The following is a 20,305-nucleotide window of genomic DNA, read 5'->3' as shown; positions in this document are numbered from 1 at the left end:
ACAAAATCTAGGGAGTTTCCCTGGAAATCAGGGACTGTTGGAAACTATGCTCTAAAAAAATTCCAGGGATACTTTGCAGGAGAGCAAGCAAGTAGGTTACCCACTCAGTTCTGCGATCAAAACACACCAATTTCATATTAATAGTATAATTTAGACATATCCATAGCTTATTATACAGATTAATTCACCAAGATCTTACACCTACCCTATAATATTGACAATACCATTCTCTGGAACACATTCTGGGCAGATGGTTATTGTTATACAACACAGCATCAAAAGTAGGCAGACAAATAACATGTAAACCCATTCAATATATATATATATATATATATATATATATATATATATATATATATATACAGGGAGTGCAGAATTATTAGGCAAGTTGTATTTTTGAGGATTAATTTTATTATTGAACAACAACCATATTCTCAATGAACCCAAAAACATAATTTATGCTTACCTGATAAATTCCTTTCTTCTGTTGTGTGATCAGTCCACGGGTCATCATTACTTCTGGGATATAACTCCTCCCCAACAGGAAATGCAAGAGGATTCACCCAGCAGAGCTGCATATAGCTCCTCCCCTCTACGTCACTCCCAGTCATTCGACCAAGAATCAACGAGAAAGGAGAAACCAAGGGTGAAGTGGTGACTGGAGTATAATTTAAAAGATATTTACCTGCCTTAAAACAGGGCGGGCTGTGGACTGATCACACAACAGAAGAAAGGAATTTATCAGGTAAGCATAAATTATGTTTTCTTCTGTTATGTGTGATCAGTCCACGGGTCATCATTACTTCTGGGATACCAATACCAAAGCAAAAGTACACGGATGACGGGAGGGATAGGCAGGCTCATTATACAGAAGGAACCACTGCCTGAAGAACCTTTCTCCCAAAAATAGCCTCCGAAGAAGCAAAAGTGTCAAATTTGGAAAATTTGGAAAAAGTATGAAGCGAAGACCAAGTTGCAGCCTTGCAAATCTGTTCAACAGAGGCCTCATTCTTAAAGGCCCAAGTGGAAGCTACAGCTCTAGTGGAATGAGCTGTAATTCTTTCAGGAGGCTGCTGTCCAGCAGTCTCATAGGCTAAACGTATTATGCTACGAAGCCAAAAAGAGAGAGAGGTAGCAGAAGCTTTTTGACCTCTCCTCTGTCCAGAATAAACGACAAACAGGGAAGAAGTTTGGCGAAAATCTTTAGTTGCCTGCAAGTAGAACTTGAGGGCACGAACTACATCCAGATTGTGTAGAAGACGTTCCTTCTTTGAAGAAGGATTTGGACACAAGGATGGAACAACAATCTCTTGATTGATATTCCTGTTAGTGACTACCTTAGGTAAGAACCCAGGTTTAGTACGCAGAACTACCTTGTCTGAGTGAAAGATCAGATAAGGAGAATCACAGTGTAAGGCTGATAACTCAGAGACTCTTCGAGCCGAGGAAATAGCCATTAAAAACAGAACTTTCCAAGATAACAATTTTATATCAATGGAATGAAGGGGTTCAAACGGAACACCCTGTAAAACGTTAAGAACTAAGTTTAAACTCCATGGCGGAGCAACAGCTTTAAACACAGGCTTGATCCTAGCTAAAGCCTGACAAAAGGCCTGGACGTCTGGATTTTCTGACAGACGCCTGTGTAACAAGATGGACAGAGCTGAGATCTGTCCCTTTAATGAGCTAGCCGATAAACCCTTTTCTAAACCTTCTTGTAGAAAAGACATTATCCTAGGAATCCTAACCTTACTCCAGGAGTAACCTTTGGATTCGCACCAGTATAGGTATTTACGCCATATCTTATGGTAAATCCTTCTGGTAACAGGCTTCCTAGCCTGTATCAGGGTATCAATAACCGACTCAGAAAAACCACGTTTTGATAAAATCAAGCGTTCAATTTCCAAGCAGTCAGCTTCAGAGAAGTTAGATTTTGATGTTTGAATGGACCCTGTATCAGAAGGTCCTGTCTTAGAGGTAGAGACCAAGGCGGACAGGATGACATGTCCACTAGATCTGCATACCAAGTCCTGCGTGGCCATGCAGGCGCTATTAGAATCACTGATGCTCTCTCCTGTTTGATTTTGGCAATCAATCGAGGAAGCAGCGGGAAGGGTGGAAACACATAAGCCATCCCGAAGTTCCAAGGTGCTGTCAAAGCATCTATCAGAACCGCTCCCGGATCCCTGGATCTGGACCCGTAGTGAGGAAGTTTGGCGTTCTGGCGAGACGCCATGAGATCTATCTCTGGTTTGCCCCAACGTCGAAGTATTTGGGCAAAGACCTCCGGATGAAGTTCCCACTCCCCCGGATGAAAAGTCTGGCGACTCAAGAAATCCGCCTCCCAGTTCTCCACTCCCGGGATGTGGATTGCTGACAGGTGGCAAGAGTGAGACTCTGCCCAGCGAATTATCTTTGATACTTCTATCATTGCTAGGGAGCTTCTTGTCCCTCCTTGATGGTTGATGTAAGCTACAGTCGTGATGTTGTCCGACTGAAACCTGATGAACCCCCGAGTTTTTAACTGGGGCCAAGCCAGAAGGGCATGGAGAACTGCTCTCACTTCCAGAATGTTTATTGGCAGGAGACTTTCCTCCTGATTCCATTGTCCCTGAGCCTTCAGAGAATTCCAGACAGCGCCCCAACCTAGTAGGCTGGCGTCTGTTGTTACAATTGTCCAGTCCGGCCTGCTGAATGGCATCCCCCTGGACAGATGTGGCCGAGAAAGCCACCATAGAAGAGAGTTTCTGGTCTCTTGATCCAGATTCAGAGTAGGGGACAAGTCTGAGTAATCCCCATTCCACTGACTCAGCATGCACAATTGCAGCGGTCTGAGATGTAGACGTGCAAAGGGAACTATGTCCATTGCTGCTACCATTAAGCCGATCACCTCCATGCATTGAGCTACTGACGGGAGTTGAATGGAATGAAGGACACGGCATGCATTTAGAAGCTTTGTTAATCTGTCTTCTGTCAGATAAATCTTCATTTCTACAGAATCTATAAGAGTCCCCAAGAACGGAACTCTTGTGAGAGGAAAAAGAGAACTCTTCTTTTCGTTCACTTTCCATCCATGCGACCTTAGAAATGCCAGAACTAACTCTGTATGAGACTTGGCAGTTTGAAAGCTTGAAGCTTGTATCAGAATGTCGTCTAGGTACGGAGCTACCGAAATTCCTCGTGGTCTTAGTACCGCCAGAAGGGCACCTAGAACCTTTGTGAAGATTCTTGGAGCCGTAGCCAATCCGAATGGAAGAGCTACAAACTGGTAATGCCTGTCTAAGAAGGCAAACCTTAGATACCGGTAATGATCTTTGTGAATCGGTATGTGAAGGTAAGCATCCTTTAAATCCACTGTGGTCATGTACTGACCCTTTTGGATCATGGGTAAGATTGTCCGAATAGTTTCCATTTTGAACGATGGAACTCTTAGGAATTTGTTTAGGATCTTTAAATCCAAGATTGGCCTGAAAGTTCCCTCTTTTTTGGGAACCACAAACAGGTTTGAGTAAAACCCTTGTCCTTGTTCCGACCGCGGAACCGGATGGATCACTCCCATTAATAACAGATCTTGTACACAGCGTAGAAACGCTTCTTTCTTTATCTGGTTTGTTGACAACCTTGACAGATGAAATCTCCCTCTTGGGGGAGAGAATTTGAAGTCTAGAAGGTATCCCTGAGATATGATCTCTAGCGCCCAGGGATCCTGAACATCTCTTGCCCAAGCCTGGGCGAAGAGAGAGAGTCTGCCCCCCACTAGACCCGGTCCCGGATCGGGGGCCCTCGGTTCATGCTGTCTTTGGGGCAGCAGCAGGTTTCCTGGCCTGCTTGCCCTTGTTCCAGGACTGGTTAGGTTTCCAGCCTTGTCTGTAACGAGCAACAGCTCCTTCCTGTTTTGGTGCAGTGGAAGTTGATGCTGCTCCTGTTTTGAAATTCCGAAAGGGACGAAAATTAGACTGTCTAGCCTTAGCTTTGGCTTTGTCTTGAGGCAGGGCGTGGCCCTTACCTCCTGTAATGTCAGCGATAATTTCTTTCAAACCGGGCCCAAATAAAGTTTGCCCCTTGAAAGGAATATTAAGTAATTTGGACTTAGAAGTTACATCAGCTGACCAGGATTTTAGCCACAGCGCTCTACGTGCCTGAATGGCGAATCCTGAGTTCTTAGCCGTAAGTTTGGTTAAATGTACTACGGCCTCCGAAATGAATGAATTAGCTAGTTTAAGGACTCTAAGCCTGTCCGTAATGTCGTCCAGCGTAGATGAACTAAGGTTCTCTTCCAGAGACTCAATCCAAAATGCTGCCGCAGCCGTAATCGGCGCGATGCATGCAAGGGGTTGCAATATAAAACCTTGTTGAACAAACATTTTCTTAAGGTAACCCTCTAATTTTTTATCCATTGGATCTGAAAAAGCACAGCTATCCTCCACCGGGATAGTGGTACGCTTAGCTAAAGTAGAAACTGCTCCCTCCACCTTAGGGACCGTTTGCCATAAGTCCCGTGTGGTGGCGTCTATTGGAAACATCTTTCTAAATATTGGAGGGGGTGAGAACGGCACACCGGGTCTATCCCACTCCTTAGTAACAATTTCAGTTAGTCTCTTAGGTATAGGAAAAACGTCAGTACTCGCCGGTACCGCAAAGTATTTATCCAACCTACACAATTTCTCTGGTATTGCAACAGTGTTACAATCATTAAGAGCCGCTAAAACCTCCCCTAGTAATACACGGAGGTTTTCCAATTTAAATTTAAAATTTGAAATATCTGAATCCAATCTGTTTGGATCAGAACCGTCACCCACAGAATGAAGCTCTCCGTCCTCATGCTCTGCAAGTTGTGACGCAGTATCAGACATGGCCCTAGTATTATCAGCGCACTCTGTTCTCACCCCAGAGTGATCACGCTTGCCTCTTAGTTCTGGTAATTTAGCCAAAACTTCAGTCATAACAGTAGCCATATCTTGTAATGTTATCTGTAATGGCCGCCCAGATGTACTAGGCGCCATAATATCACGCACCTCCCGGGCGGGAGATGCAGGTACTGCCACGTGAGGCGAGTTAGTCGGCATAACTCTCCCCTCGCTGTTTGGTGAAATTTGTTCAAATTGTACAGATTGGCTTTTATTTAAAGTAGCATCAATACAGTTAGTACATAAATTTCTATTGGGCTCCACCTTGGCATTGGAACAAATGACACAGGTATCTTCCTCTGAGTCAGACATGTTTAACACACTAGCAATAAACTTGCAACTTGGTTACAATCTTATTTAACAAAAACGTACTGTGCCTCAAAGAAGCACTAAACGATTAAATGACAGTTGAAATAATGAACTGAAAAACAGTTATAGTCTCAATCCTTAAAAACAACACAACTTTTAGCAAAGGTTTGTTCCCATTAGTAAATTAACAATAATTAAATTTGAAAATAAAAATTACAGAGCAACGTTTTTTAATCACAGTCAATATATAAGTCTCACAGCTCTGCTGAGAGAATCTACCTCCCTCCAAAGAAGTTTGAAGACCCCTGAGTTCTGTTAGAGATGAACCGGATCATGCAGGAAATACAAGAGTAACTGACTGGAAATTTTTGATGCGTAGCAAAGAGCGCCAAAAACGGCCCCTCCCCCTCACACACAGCGGTGAGAGAGAAACGAAACTGTCACAATTAAAACAAGTAACTGCCAAGTGGAAAAATAATGCCCAAATATTTATTCACTCAGTACCTCAGAAAATGCAAACGATTCTACATTCCAGCAAAAACGTTTAACATGATAAATACCTATTAAAAGGTTTAGTGTACTTTTAACAGAGTAATTCCGGTGAAATACCATCCCCAGAATACTGAAGTGTAGAGTATACATACATGTCATTATAACGGTATGGCAGGATTTTCTCATCAATTCCATTCAGAAAATAAAAACTGCTACATACCTCAATGCAGATTCATCTGCCCGCTGTCCCCTGATCTGAAGCTTTTACCTCCCTCAGATGGCCGAGAAACAGCAATATGATCTTAACTACTCCGGTTAAAATCATAGTAAAAACTCTGGTAGATTCTTCTTCAAACTCTGCCAGAGAGGCAACAACACGCTCCGGTGCTATTGTAAAATAACAAACTTTTGATTGAAGTTATAAAAACTAAGTATAATCACCATAGTCCTCTCACACATCCTATCTAGTCGTTGGGTGCAAGAGAATGACTGGGAGTGACGTAGAGGGGAGGAGCTATATGCAGCTCTGCTGGGTGAATCCTCTTGCATTTCCTGTTGGGGAGGAGTTATATCCCAGAAGTAATGATGACCCGTGGACTGATCACACATAACAGAAGAAAAACTCAATAATATCAAAGCTGAATAGTTTTGGAAGTAGTTTTTAGTTTGTTTTTAGTTATAGCTCTTTTAGGGGGATATCTGTGTGTGCAGGTGACTATTACTGTGCATAATTATTAGGCAACTTAACAAAAAACAAATATATACCCATTTCAATTATTTATTTTTACCAGTGAAACCAATATAACATCTCAACATTCACAAATATACATTTCTGACATTCAAAAACAAAACAAAAACAAATCAGTGACCAATATAGCCACCTTTCTTTGCAAGGACACTCAAAAGCCTGCCATATGGATTCTGTCAGTGTTTTGATCTGTTCACCATCAACATTGCGTGCAGCAGCAACCACAGCCTCCCAGACACTGTTCAGAGAGGTGTACTGTTTTCCCTCCTTGTAAATCTCACATTTGATGATGGACCACAGGTTCTCAATGGGGTTCAGATCAGGTGAACAAGGAGGCCATGTCATTAGATTTTCTTCTTTTATACCCTTTCTTGCCAGCCACGCTGTGGAGTACTTGGACGCGTGTGATGGAGCATTGTCCTGCATGAAAATCATGTTTTTCTTGAAGGATGCAGACTTCTTCCTGTACCACTGCTTGAAGAAGGTGTCTTCCAGAAACTGGCAGTAGGACTGGGAGTTGAGCTTGACTCCATCCTCAACCCGAAAAGGCCCCACAAGCTCATCTTTGATGATACCAGCCCAAACCAGTACTCCACCTCCACCTTGCTGGCGTCTGAGTCGGACTGGAGCTCTCTGCCCTTTAGCAATCCAGCCACGGGCCCATCCATCTAGCCCATCAAGACTCACTCGCATTTCATCAGTCCATAAAACCTTAGAAAAATCAGTCTTGAGATATTTCTTGGCCCAGTCTTGACGTTTCAGCTTGTGTGTCTTGTTCAGTGGTGGTCGTCTTTCAGCCTTTCTTACCTTGGCCATGTCTCTGAGTATTGCACACCTTGTGCTTTTGGGCACTCCAGTGATGTTGCAGCTCTGAAATATGGCCAAACTGGTGGCAAGTGGCATCTTGGCAGCTGCACGCTTGACTTTTCTCAGTTCATGGGCAGTTATTTTGCGCCTTGGTTTTTCCACACGCTTCTTGCGACCCTGTTGACTATTTTGAATGAAACGCTTGATTGTTCGATGATCACGCTTCAGAAGCTTTGCAATTTTAAGAGTGCTGCATCCCTCTGCAAGATATCTCACTATTTTTGACTTTTCTGAGCCTGTCAAGTCCTTCTTTTGACCCATTTTGCGAAAGGAAAGGAAGTTGCCTAATAATTATGCACACCTGATATAGGGTGTTGATGTCATTAGACCACACCCCTTCTCATTACAGAGATGCACATCACCTAATATGCTTAATTGGTAGTAGGCTTTCGAGCCTATACAGCTTGGAGTAAGACAACATGCATAAAGAGGATGATGTGGTCAAAATACTCATTTGCCTAATAATTCTGCACTGCCTGTATATATATATACAGGGAGTGCAGAATTATTAGGCAAGTTGTATTTTTGAGGATTAATTTTATTATTGAACAACAACCATGTTCTCAATGAACCCAAAAAACTCATTAATATCAAAGCTGAATAGTTTTGGAAGTAGTTTTTAGTTTGTTTTTAGTTTTAGCTATTTTAGGGGGATATCTGTGTGTGCAGGTGACTATTACTGTGCATAATTATTAGGCAACTTAACAAAAAACAAATATATACCCATTTCAATTATTTATTTTTACCAGTGAAACCAATATAACATCTCAACATTCACAAATATACATTTCTGACATTCAAAAACAAAACAAAAACAAATCAGTGACCAATATAGCCACCTTTCTTTGCAAGGACACTCAAAAGCCTGCCATCCATGGATTCTGTCAGTGTTTTGATCTGTTCACCATCAACATTGCGTGCAGCAGCAACCACAGCCTCCCAGACACTGTTCAGAGAGGTGTACTGTTTTCCCTCCTTGTAAATCTCACATTTGATGATGGACCACAGGTTCTCAATGGGGTTCAGATCAGGTGAACAAGGAGGCCATGTCATTAGATTTTCTTCTTTTATACCCTTTCTTGCCAGCCACGCTGTGGAGTACTTGGACGCGTGTGATGGAGCATTGTCCTGCATGAAAATCATGTTTTTCTTGAAGGATGCAGACTTCTTCCTGTACCACTGCTTGAAGAAGGTGTCTTCCAGAAACTGGCAGTAGGACTGGGAGTTGAGCTTGACTCCATCCTCAACCCGAAAAGGCCCCACAAGCTCATCTTTGATGATACCAGCCCAAACCAGTACTCCACCTCCACCTTGCTGGCGTATGAGCCGGACTGGAGCTCTCTGCCCTTTACCAATCCAGCCACGGGCCCATCCATCTGGCCCATCAAGACTCACTCTCATTTCATCAGTCCATTAAACCTTAGAAAAATCAGTCTTGAGATATTTCTTGGCCCAGTCTTGACGTTTCAGCTTGTGTGTCTTGTTCAGTGGTGGTCGTCTTTCAGCCTTTCTTACCTTGGCCATGTCTCTGAGTATTGCACACCTTGTGCTTTTGGGCACTCCAGTGATGTTGCAGCTCTGAAATATGGCCAAACTGGTGGCAAGTGGCATCTTGGCAGCTGCACGCTTGACTTTTCTCAGTTCATGGGCAGTTATTTTGCGCCTTGGTTTTTCCACACGCTTCTTGCGACCCTGTTGACTATTTTGAATGAAACGCTTGATTGTTCGATGATCACGCTTCAGAAGCTTTGCAATTTTAAGAGTGCTGCATCCCTCTGCAAGATATCTCACTATTTCTGACTTTTCTGAGCCTGTCAAGTCCTTCTTTTGACCCATTTTGCCAAAGGAAAGGAAGTTGCCTAATAATTATGCACACCTGATATAGGGTGTTGATGTCATTAGACCACACCCCTTCTCATTACAGAGATGCACATCACCTAATATGCTTAATTGGTAGTAGGCTTTCGAGCCTATACAGCTTGGAGTAAGACAACATGCATAAAGAGGATGATGTGGTCAAAATACTAATTTGCCTAATAATTCTGCACTCCCTGTATATATAGAGAGAGAGATATATTTATATATATATATATATATATATATAAATATATATATATATACTATGTGTATATATATGTATATATATATATATATATATATATATATATAATATTCCAATAGGAGTTAATTATGTTTCAAATGTTTTATTGATAGCCAAAATTGTACAAAATACAGGTAAGTGCTGTAAGGTCTTTGGCCTTTTACAACTTTGTTATAAACAGTCATAAGATAAACATTATGATCAGATACAAACTTATGTAAAACACTGAAAAACGTATACAAAATACTTAACGGATATCTGTAATGGTAGGTATGCTTGTGGGAGAGTAGAAATATGTTCTCTGCAACCTAACCATGTTTTGTTCTATAAGTGACACCAAAATACTGTAGTGGTGTAATACGGAACAATTGTGATATAAAGGCAATACATGAATAGTATTAGTAAGTACCAAGTTTCTTTTAGGAAGAGGATGGGGGGTAGATAGGGATATTTTGTGATTTATTTCTGTGGTACGTCTCCCAAAGTGATTGCATATGTGCGTAGGTGTCAAGGTTCTTGGTTTTTAGAAAGTAAAACTCTTCCAATGAGAGTTTTATCACATTCTTGCAGGCATTGTGGTATTGAGGGGACTTTATTGCTCTTCCAATTTCTGGCAAAGAGTATCTTAAAGCTGTTGCATAGTATGTTGAACAATTTTCTTTTGGGCATGGAGATTTTTTTAGGAATTTTATTAAATAGCCAAAGGCAGGGGTCTAGAGGGTGTGGGGTGGTCTAGGATAATGCTAATTTCATGAGAGGTTGCTTCCCAGATGTCAGATAAATTTGGACATTGCCACCAAATATGGGCCATGTGAGCATCTGGGAAGCCACATCTCCAGCATTTAGCTGAATGTAATTTATAAAAAAAAATTACATCCTGCTGGGGTTAGGTACCATCTCTGCAAAATTTTAAGGTTGAGTTCCTGAATTCTGCTTGAGATAGAGGATTTTTTTTTATATAAGTATATATGTGAAGTGAGTCTGCATATGAGATGTCCGTCCCAAGTTCAGAATTTCATCTGTCTACAAAAATAAGGGTTTTGATTGGGTAAAGACTGTTGCAGCATAGTGTACATTAGAGAAGGGCATGTCTCATGGGCGTTGATCTAGTGCATAGAGATTTAAACAGCGTTAGGGACCTAAGCATATTATTGTGTTGAAGGTGTTTTGAAATGTATGAGTGGCACTGTCTATAAAAGAGCCAGTTTTGGAATACAGGATAGCCCATGTTAATTAGGTCAACTGGTATGTTAGATTATTGTGTATTACCCAGGTGTTAGCTATGTAATGATCTGTTAGTAGTTCCTATGATCTTTTTTGGGTTTGTGAGACCTGGTTTGAATTAAAAGTTATGAGTTAGAGTAGTTAGGGGAGATGTTTTGGTAGAGATATGCGGACAACAAACCAGGAGCTTGTCCCTTGCTTGGAATGTTTCTCTAATTGTTTGAGTAGAGTTTTGGAGAAATTTGTTTCTGTCTCTTGGGGCCCAGCATAGAGCACCCAAATGGGGAGAGTTAGTTATGTCATGCTCGAGTTGTGCCCATGTCTTATTATGTGTATCTATAATGCATTGGAGTAAGGTTCAATATTTCTTGAGGTTGGGTACTCCTAAACCACCTATATTCATCTGGAGTTGCATCATTTTTTTTATTAGGAATCCAGGAGAGGCGCACCACAGACAGCAGCACCAAGACTTTTCGTTATGTAAAACAAAAACACTTTTATTATAGGCAAAAATTAAAAGCACAGACAGGGCTCAAAGGCCATATAAGCACACAAAGTAAAATCATCTGTTGTGTAACAGGTAACAATGCAGACGCGTTTCGTGAGCATGCTCACTTGATCACTGCATAGAGAGTAACCTGCACATACCTCCATATATACCTGGAGATTTAGAGAAACAGTATACGCACTATAAACAACACAATGAAACTTGACTAAAACAGGCTGATATATTACTTAAGTTTATATTATGATGAGAGTCAGGAAGGACAGAGTTTAAGTGGTTTGCCAAGAGTTTAGCAAATAATTTGAGGTCTGTATTCAGTAATGAAATCGGTCTATATTTTTCTACTTTCGTAATGTCTTTACCTGGTTTGGGTATGATTGAAATGTGTGCTTCCAGTGCATTGGCGGAAAAGTGGTTGGATTCTGAGATTGAGTTAAAGAGGAGGTGAGGAGATAGGATATTAATATATTGCTTGTAGTAAAGATTGGTGAAACCGTCTGGGCCGGGGGCCTTATCTCGAGGTAGATCTTTAATAGTTTTTTGAATTTCTTCTAATGAGAAAGGCCTATCAAGAGAGTCCCTTTGTACTTGGGATAGCTTTGGGATGTTAGTATTGGAAAGATATTGATTGATCGGGTGGTCGGGGTTAGGTGGGAAGTTTGGGGAGGAGTTGAAGGGTGTTTGTGGAGATTATATAGGGATTGGTAGTATGACCGAAAAGCTTCCACTATAGTGGAGGTGTCATTATGTTTAGTGTTAGGGGCTGATGTGATCGAAAGGATATAGGAGCTATTTATTTTCCATTTTAGTTTGCGAGCGAAGATCTTGCTGCATTAATATCACCTTCGTAATAAGTTTGGTGAAGTTTATTGGCCAGGTGTGTACATTCTTTGTCTAAAAGTTGGTTAACCACTTGTTTTGCTAATTGAAGGTCGGAAGAGTATTATCTTTGGGGTTTTGTCAAAGTCGTGTTTCAAGTTCTGAGACTTTATTGAGTGAGTTATGTAGTGCTAATCATTGTTGTTTAACAAAGTGGAATTGAAGGCTCATCAGCTCTCCCCTCATCATACCTTTATGAGCATCCCAGGTCGTTTGAAAATTTGTAACTGAGCCTACATTAAAGGAAAAACATAATTTATGCTTACCTGATAAATTTATTTCTCTTGTAGTGTATCCAGTCCACGGATCATCCATTACTTATGGGATATTAACTCCTCCCCAACAGGAAGTGCAAGAGGATTCACCCAGCAGAGCTGCTATATAGCTCCTCCCCTAACTGCCATTACCAGTCATTCGACCGAAAACATGCAGAGAAAGGAAAACCATAGGGTACAGTGGTGACTGTAGTTTAATGGAAAAATTACCTGCCTTAAAGTGACAGGGCGGGCCGTGGACTGGATACACTACAAGAGAAATAAATTTATCAGGTAAGCATAAATTATGTTTTCTCTTGTTAAGTGTATCCAGTCCACGGATCATCCATTACTTATGGGATACCAATACCAAAGCTAAAGTACACGGATGACGGGAGGGACAGGCAGGCTCTTTATACGGAAGGAACCACTGCCTGAAGAACCTTTCTCCCAAAAACAGCCTCCGAAGAAGCAAAAGTGTCAAATTTGTAAAATTTGGAAAAAGTATGAAGAGAAGACCAAGTTGCAGCCTTGCAAATCTGTTCAACAGAAGCCTCATTCTTAAAGGCCCAAGTGGAAGCCACAGCTCTAGTAGAATGTGCTGTAATTCTTTCAGGAGGCTGCTGTCCAGCAGTCTCATAGGCTAACCGTATTATGCTACGAAGCCAAAAGGAGAGAGAGGTAGCCGAAGCTTTTTGACCTCTCCTCTGACCAGAATAAACGACAAACAGGGAAGACGTTTGTCGAAAATCCTTAGTTGCCTGTAGATAAAATTTCAGGGCACGGACTACATCTAGATTGTGTAGCAGACGTTCCTTCTTCGAAGAAGGATTAGGACACAAAGATGGAACCACAATCTCTTGATTGATATTCCTGTTAGTGACCACCTTAGGTAGGAACCCAGGTTTAGTACGCAGAACTACCTTGTCTGAATGAAAAATCAGATAAGGAGAATCACAATGTAAGGCAGATAACTCAGAGACTCTTCGAGCCGAGGAAATCGCCATTAAAAACAGAACTTTCCAAGATAACAACTTGATATCAATGGAATGAAGGGGTTCAAACGGAACCCCCTGTAAAACATTAAGAACTAAGTTCAAACTCCATGGTGGAGCAACAGTTTTAAACACAGGCTTGATCCTAGCTAAAGCCTGACAAAAAGCTTGAACGTCCGGAACTTCTGACAGACGTTTGTGTAAAAGAATGGACAGAGCTGAAATCTGTCCCTTTAAGGAACTAGCGGATAAACCCTTTTCTAAACCTTCTTGTAGAAAAGACAATATCCTCGGAATCCTAACCTTACTCCATGAGTAACTCTTGATTCGCACCAATATAAGTATTTGCGCCATATCTTATGGTAAATCTTTCTGGTAACAGGCTTCCTAGCCTGTATTAAGGTATCAATAACTGACTCAGAAAAACCACGTTTTGATAAAATCAAGCGTTCAATTTCCAAGCAGTCAGCTTCAGAGAAATTAGATTTTGATGTTTGAAGGGACCCTGGATCAGAAGGTCCTCTTTCAGAGGTAGCGACCAAGGTGGACAGGATGACATGTCCACTAGATCTGCATACCAAGTCCTGCGTGGCCATGCAGGCCTTATTAGAATCACTGATGCTCTCTCCTGTTTGATTCTGGCAATCAATCGAGGAAGCATCGGGAAGGGTGGAAACACATAAGCCATCCAAGGTGCTGTCAAAGCATCTATCAGAACCGCTCCCGGATCCCTGGATCTGGACCCGTAACGAGGAAGCTTGGCGTTCTGTCGAGACGCCATGAGATCTATCTCTGGTTTGCCCCAACGTCGAAGTATTTGGGCAAAGACCTCCGGATGAAGTTCCCACTCCCCCGGATGAAAAGTCTGACGACTTAAGAAATCCGCCTCCCAGTTCTCCACTCCCGGGATGTGGATTGCTGACAGGTGGCAAGAGTGAGACTCTGCCCAGCGAATTACCTTTGATACTTCCATCATTGCTAGGGAGCTTCTTGTCCCTCCCTGATGGTTGATGTAAGCTACAGTCGTGATGTTGTCCGACTGAAACCTGATGAACCCCCGAGTTGTTAACTGGGGCCAAGCCAGAAGGGCATTGAGAACTGCTCTCAATTCCAGAATGTTTATTGGTAGGAGACTCTCCTCCTGATTCCATTGTCCCTGAGCCTTCAGAGAATTCCAGACAGCGCCCCAACCTAGTAGGCTGGCGTCTGTTGTTACAATTGTCCAGTCCGGCCTGCTGAATGGCATCCCCCTGGACAGATGTGGCCGAGAAAGCCACCATAGAAGAGAATTTCTGGTCTCTTGATCCAGATTCAGAGTAGGGGACAAGTCTGAGTAATCCCCATTCCACTGACTTAGCATGCACAATTGCAGCGGTCTGAGATGTAGACGTGCAAAGGGTACTATGTCCATTGCTGCTACCATTAAGCCGATCACCTCCATGCATTGAGCTACTGACGGGTGTTGAATGGAATGAAGGACACGGCATGCATTTTGAAGCTTTGTTAACCTGTCTTCTGTCAGGTAAATCTTCATTTCTACAGAATCTATAAGAGTCCCCAAGAAGGGAACTCTTGTGAGTGGAAAGAGAGAACTCTTCTTTTCGTTCACCTTCCATCCATGCGACCTTAGAAATGCCAGTACTAACTCTGTATGAGACTTGGCAGTTTGAAAGCTTGAAACTTGTATCAGAATGTCATCTAGGTACGGAGCTACCGCAATTCCTCGCGGTCTTAGTACCGCCAGAAGAGCACACAGAACCTTTGTGAAGATTCTCGGAGCCGTAGCCAATCCGAATGGAAGAGCTACAAACTGGTAATGCCTGTCTAGAAAGGCAAACCTTAGATACCGGTAATGATCTTTGTGAATCGGTATGTGAAGGTAAGCATCCTTTAAATCCACTGTGGTCATGTACTGACCCTTTTGGATCATGGGTAAAATTGTCCGAATAGTTTCCATTTTGAACGATGGAACTCTTAGGAATTTGTTTAGGATCTTTAAATCCAAGATTGGCCTGAAAGTTCCCTCTTTTTTGGGAACCACAAACAGATTTGAGTAAAACCCTTGTCCTTGTTCCGACCGCGGAACCGGATGGATCACTCCCATTAATAAAAGATCTTGTACGCAGCGTAGAAACGCCTCTTTCTTTATTTGGTTTGTTGACAACCTTGACAGATGAAATCTCCCTCTTGGGGGAGAGAATTTGAAGTCTAGAAGGTATCCCTGAGATATGATCTCTAACGCCCAGGGATCCTGGACATCTCTTGCCCAAGCCTGGGCGAAGAGAGAAAGTCTGCCCCCCACTAGATCCGTTCCCGGATCGGGGGCCCTCGATTCATGCTGTCTTAGGGGCAGCAGCAGGTTTCCTGGCCTGCTTGCCCTTGTTCCAGGACTGGTTAGGTCTCCAGCCTTGTCTGTAGCGAGCAACAGCTCCTTCCTGTTTTGGTGCAGAGGAAGTTGATGCTGCTCCTGCTTTGAAATTACGAAAGGAACGAAAATTAGACTGTCTAGCCTTAGGTTTGGCTCTGTCTTGAGGCAGGGCATGGCCTTTACCTCCTGTAATGTCAGCGATAATTTCTTTCAACCCGGGCCCGAATAAGGTCTGCCCTTTGAAAGGTATATTAAGCAATTTAGATTTAGAAGTAACGTCAGCTGACCAGGATTTTAGCCACAGTGCTCTGATAGCAGAAAAAAAAAAAAAAAAAATACAGAAATAAACGTTTTTTTTTTTTTTTTATCACAGTCAACTACAATCTCACAGCTCTGCTGTGAGTGATTACCTCCCTCAAAACAAGTTTTGAAGACCCCTGAGTTCTGTAGAGATGAACCGGATCATGCAGGGAAGACAATAAACTTCTGACTGAATTTTTTGATGCGTAGCAAAAGCACCAAAAAAGGTCCCTCCCCCTCACACATAACAGTGAGAGAGATCAGTAAACTGTCATAAATTAAATAAAACAACTGCCAAGTGGAAAAAAATAGTGCCCAAAACATTTTTTCACCCAGTACTTCAGAAAATTAAACGATTTTACATGCCAGCAAAAAACGTTTAACATTAATAAATTGAGTGTTATTAAAAAGCCTGTTGCTAGTCCCTGCAAATTAGGCTAAAGTTTTATGCATACAGTATAATTCCAGTGAAGTGCCATTCCCCAGAATACTGAAGTGTAAAATATACATACATGACAGCCTGATACCAGTTGCTGCTACTGCATTTAAGGCTGAGTTTACATTATATCGGTATGGCAGAATTTTCTCATCAATTCCATTGTCAGAAAATAATAAGCTGCTACATACCTCTTTGCAGATTAATCTGCCCGCTGTCCCCTGATCTGAAGTTTACCTCTCCTCAGATGGCCGAGAAACAGCAATATGATCTTAACTACTCCGGCTAAAATCATAGAAAAACTCAGGTAGATTCTTCTTCAAATTCTACCAGAGAAGGAATAACACACTCCGGTGCTATTATAAAATAACAAACTTTTGATTGAAGGTATGAAACTAAGTATAATCACCACAGTCCTCTCACACATCCTATCTATTCGTTGGGTGCAAGAGAATGACTGGGAATGGCAGTTAGGGGAGGAGCTATATAGCAGCTCTGCTGGGTGAATCCTCTTGCACTTCCTGTTGGGGAGGAGTTAATATCCCATAAGTAATGGATGATCCGTGGACTGGATACACTTAACAAGAGAAAATATTCTATTAAAGTCTTTTCTAGTTTTTCGTTATATAAAGGATGCTTCAGGAGGTTTTCATTTAACTTCCAAGTAAATGAGGGGGGAGAAGCCGAAGGCCAATGAATAATACATGACACTATTCAGTGATCGGTCCATGTGGTCTGTTGGATAGAGGAGTGGGTGAGTAAGGCCAAGGCATTAATGTCTTAAAAGAAATAGTCAATTCGGTAAAAAGCGTGAGTGTGGGTGTGAAAAAAATGTGTACTCCCTGGATTCCGGATGAGAGATCCGCCATGCATCATGAACAGCAAGATCTCTTAACTGGCGCTTTATTTTGTTGATTACTCTATGCAGAGTTGATGAAGTACTGTTGAAGTTATCTACTAGAGGATCTATAGTGATGTTGAAATCACTGCCCATGATTAGTAAACCTTTTGTGACTTCTAGAATTTTCCTTGTTAATGACAATATTTTTTGTCTTGGTTAGTATTGGGTGTGTATTTACAAACTAAAGTGACCGTTGTATTAAATAATTTCCTGACTAGTATAAGGTATCTGCCTTCTCTATTTTGGTATTTGTTATATGACTGGAAGGGAATGTCTTTTTTGAAGAGAATTCCCACACCATTGGCTTTGACAACGTTTGAGACGTAAAAAGCAGGGCCAAATTTATAATGGAAAGTTTTGGGTTCTTTACCTTTAATGAAATGTGATTCCTGTAGGAAAGTAATATTTCCTTTTTATGAATAATGTTCCTAAGTGCTATGTTCCCTTTGTGAGGGTTATTCAGACCTTTAGTGTTAATTGAAAGGAAATTTAATTTCCTTCTATCTTGTGTTGGCATAAGGTGTGCGTAGGGCTGAAATATATCTAGGTAGCAGTAGAGGTGTTGAAAGTAGAGGGAGAGGGAGGTTGCATTTTTGAATAGTTAGGGTTGTGAGAGTAGGACAAGTATGGTTCAATCATATATTAATTTAATTTAATAGAAACAGACAAACAACTTATCTTGAAAGATAAACATTGTAAAGTATATAACAAACATCATCCAAGGTAGGGGTCCAGCAATTACAGGGACCTGTGAAAACTAGCATAAAAAACAGTGGTAATGTAGTTGGAGATAATTTACAAAACAGTATATAGAGCCTAGGTGTGAGGCAAAATTAGGGAATATAAGCAGGTGAAGTACCTGTCTCAATGGAAATTACAATTGTGCATTTTCAAAAAAGAGAACAATGTGTAGGCATTCTAGTGATACATACAAAGGGATACATCTTCAACCAAAAGGGTCAGGATCAAGTAATGTCCTTGGTGAGAGGTGTAGTTGGTAGTGATGTCGCAAATAGTTCCCGGCAAACATAGCATGTTCGCGTTCGCCTCGGCGGGCGAACATATGCGATGTTCGAACTGCCCCCTATTCGTCATCATTGAGTAAACTTTGACCCTGAACCTCACATTCAGAATACACATTACAGCCAATCAGCAGCAGACCCTCCCTCCCAGACCCTCCCACCTCCTGGACAGCATCCATTTTAGATTCATTTGGAAGCTGCATTCTTAGTGAGAGGAGGGACAGTGTAGCTGCTGCTGATTTAATAGGGAAATTGATAGCTAGGCTAGTGTATTCAGTGTCCACTTCACTACAGTCCTGAAGGACTCATCTGATCTCTGCTGTAAGGACAGCACCCCAAAAAGCCCTTTTTAGGGCTAGAACATCAGTCTGCTTTTTTTTCCCTCCGTAATCTAATTGCAGTTGCCTGCCTGCCAGCGTGTGTGTCAGGCTCACAGTGTATACTGTGCCCACTTGCCCAGTGCCACCACTCATATCTGGTGTAACAGTAGTGTACATTTAAAAAAAAAACACTTTTTTGACTGTGAAATAATAGCAGACAGCTGCCAGTACCCAAGATGGCTGCCAATAAGGTAGATGGGGAGGGTTAGAGAGCTGTTTTTTGGGGGGGGATCAGGGAGGTTGGGGGCTAAGGGGGGATGCTACACCACAGCATATGTAAATATGCTAAAAAAATTAAAAATATTTTTAAAAACCTTTTATTTTAGTACTGGCTGACTTTCTGCCAGTACTTAAGATGGCGGGGACAATTGTGGGGTGGGGGAGGGAAGGGAGCTGTTTGCGAGGGATCAGGGGGTCTGATGTGTCAGGTGGGAGGCTGATCTTTACACTAAAGCTAAAATTAACCCTGCAAGCTCCCTACAAACTACCTAATTAACCCGTTCACTGCTAGCCATAATACACGTGTGATGCGCAGCAGCATTTAGCAGCCTTCTAATTACCAGAAAGCAACACCAAAGTCATATATGTCTGCTATTTCTGAACAAAGGGGATCCCAGAGAAGCATTTACAACCATTTATGCCATAAGTTGTTTGTAAATAATTTCTGTGAGAAACCTAAAGTTTGTGAAAAAGTGAACAATTTTGTTTTATTTGATCGCATTTGGTGGTGAAATGGTGGCATGAAATATACCAAAATGGGCCTAGATCAATACTTTGGGTTGTCTACTACTCTACACTTAAGCTAAAATTAACCCTACAAGCTGCCTACATGCTCCCTAATTAACCCCTTCACTGCTGGGCATAAAACACGTGTGGTGCACAGTGGCATTTAGCAGCCTTCTAATTACCAAAAAGCAACGCCAAAGCCATATAAGTCTGCTATTTCTGAACAAAGGGGATCCCAGAGAAGCATTTACAACCATTTATGACATAATTGCATAAGTTGTTTGTAAATAATTTCTGTGAGAAACCTAAAGTTTGTGAAAAAGTGAACAATTTTTTTTTTATTTGATTGCATTTGGCGGTGAAATAGTGGCATGAAATATACCAAAATGGGCCTAGATCAATACTTTGGGTTGTCTACTACACTACACTTAAGCTAAAATTAACTCTACAAGCTCCCTACATGCTCCCTAATTAACCCCTTCACTGCTGGGCATAAAACACGTGTGGTGCGCAGTGGCATTTAGCAGCCTTCTAATTACCAAAAAGCAACGCCAAAGCCATATAAGTCTGCTATAAGGGCATGTCTGGCACACAGTGTTGGGGCAAGGGTCCATCTGACCACTGATACCTGGTCTGCAAAGCATGGTCATAGCAGGTATATCACCTACACTGCGCACTGTGAAGCGGGCGTAACCCTTATACTACCTGATCGATACAACATCATACCTGATGTTTTAAAGCACGTTATTCCAAACAATTTAGGAATGTTAGGTGATTTATGCCCTTTATGGATTAAAACCAGACTCTGCATTAACTATGTAATTTTCCATGGGAGTTTTACCATGGATCCCCCTCCGGAATGCCATAGTCCAGGTGTTAGTGCCCTTGAAA

This window comes from Bombina bombina, chromosome 1, assembly GCF_027579735.1.
Source record: "Bombina bombina isolate aBomBom1 chromosome 1, aBomBom1.pri, whole genome shotgun sequence".
Lineage (NCBI taxonomy): Eukaryota > Metazoa > Chordata > Amphibia > Anura > Bombinatoridae > Bombina > Bombina bombina.
The sequence above is the reverse complement of the archived record's forward strand: the minus strand, read 5'-3'. Positions refer to the sequence as shown.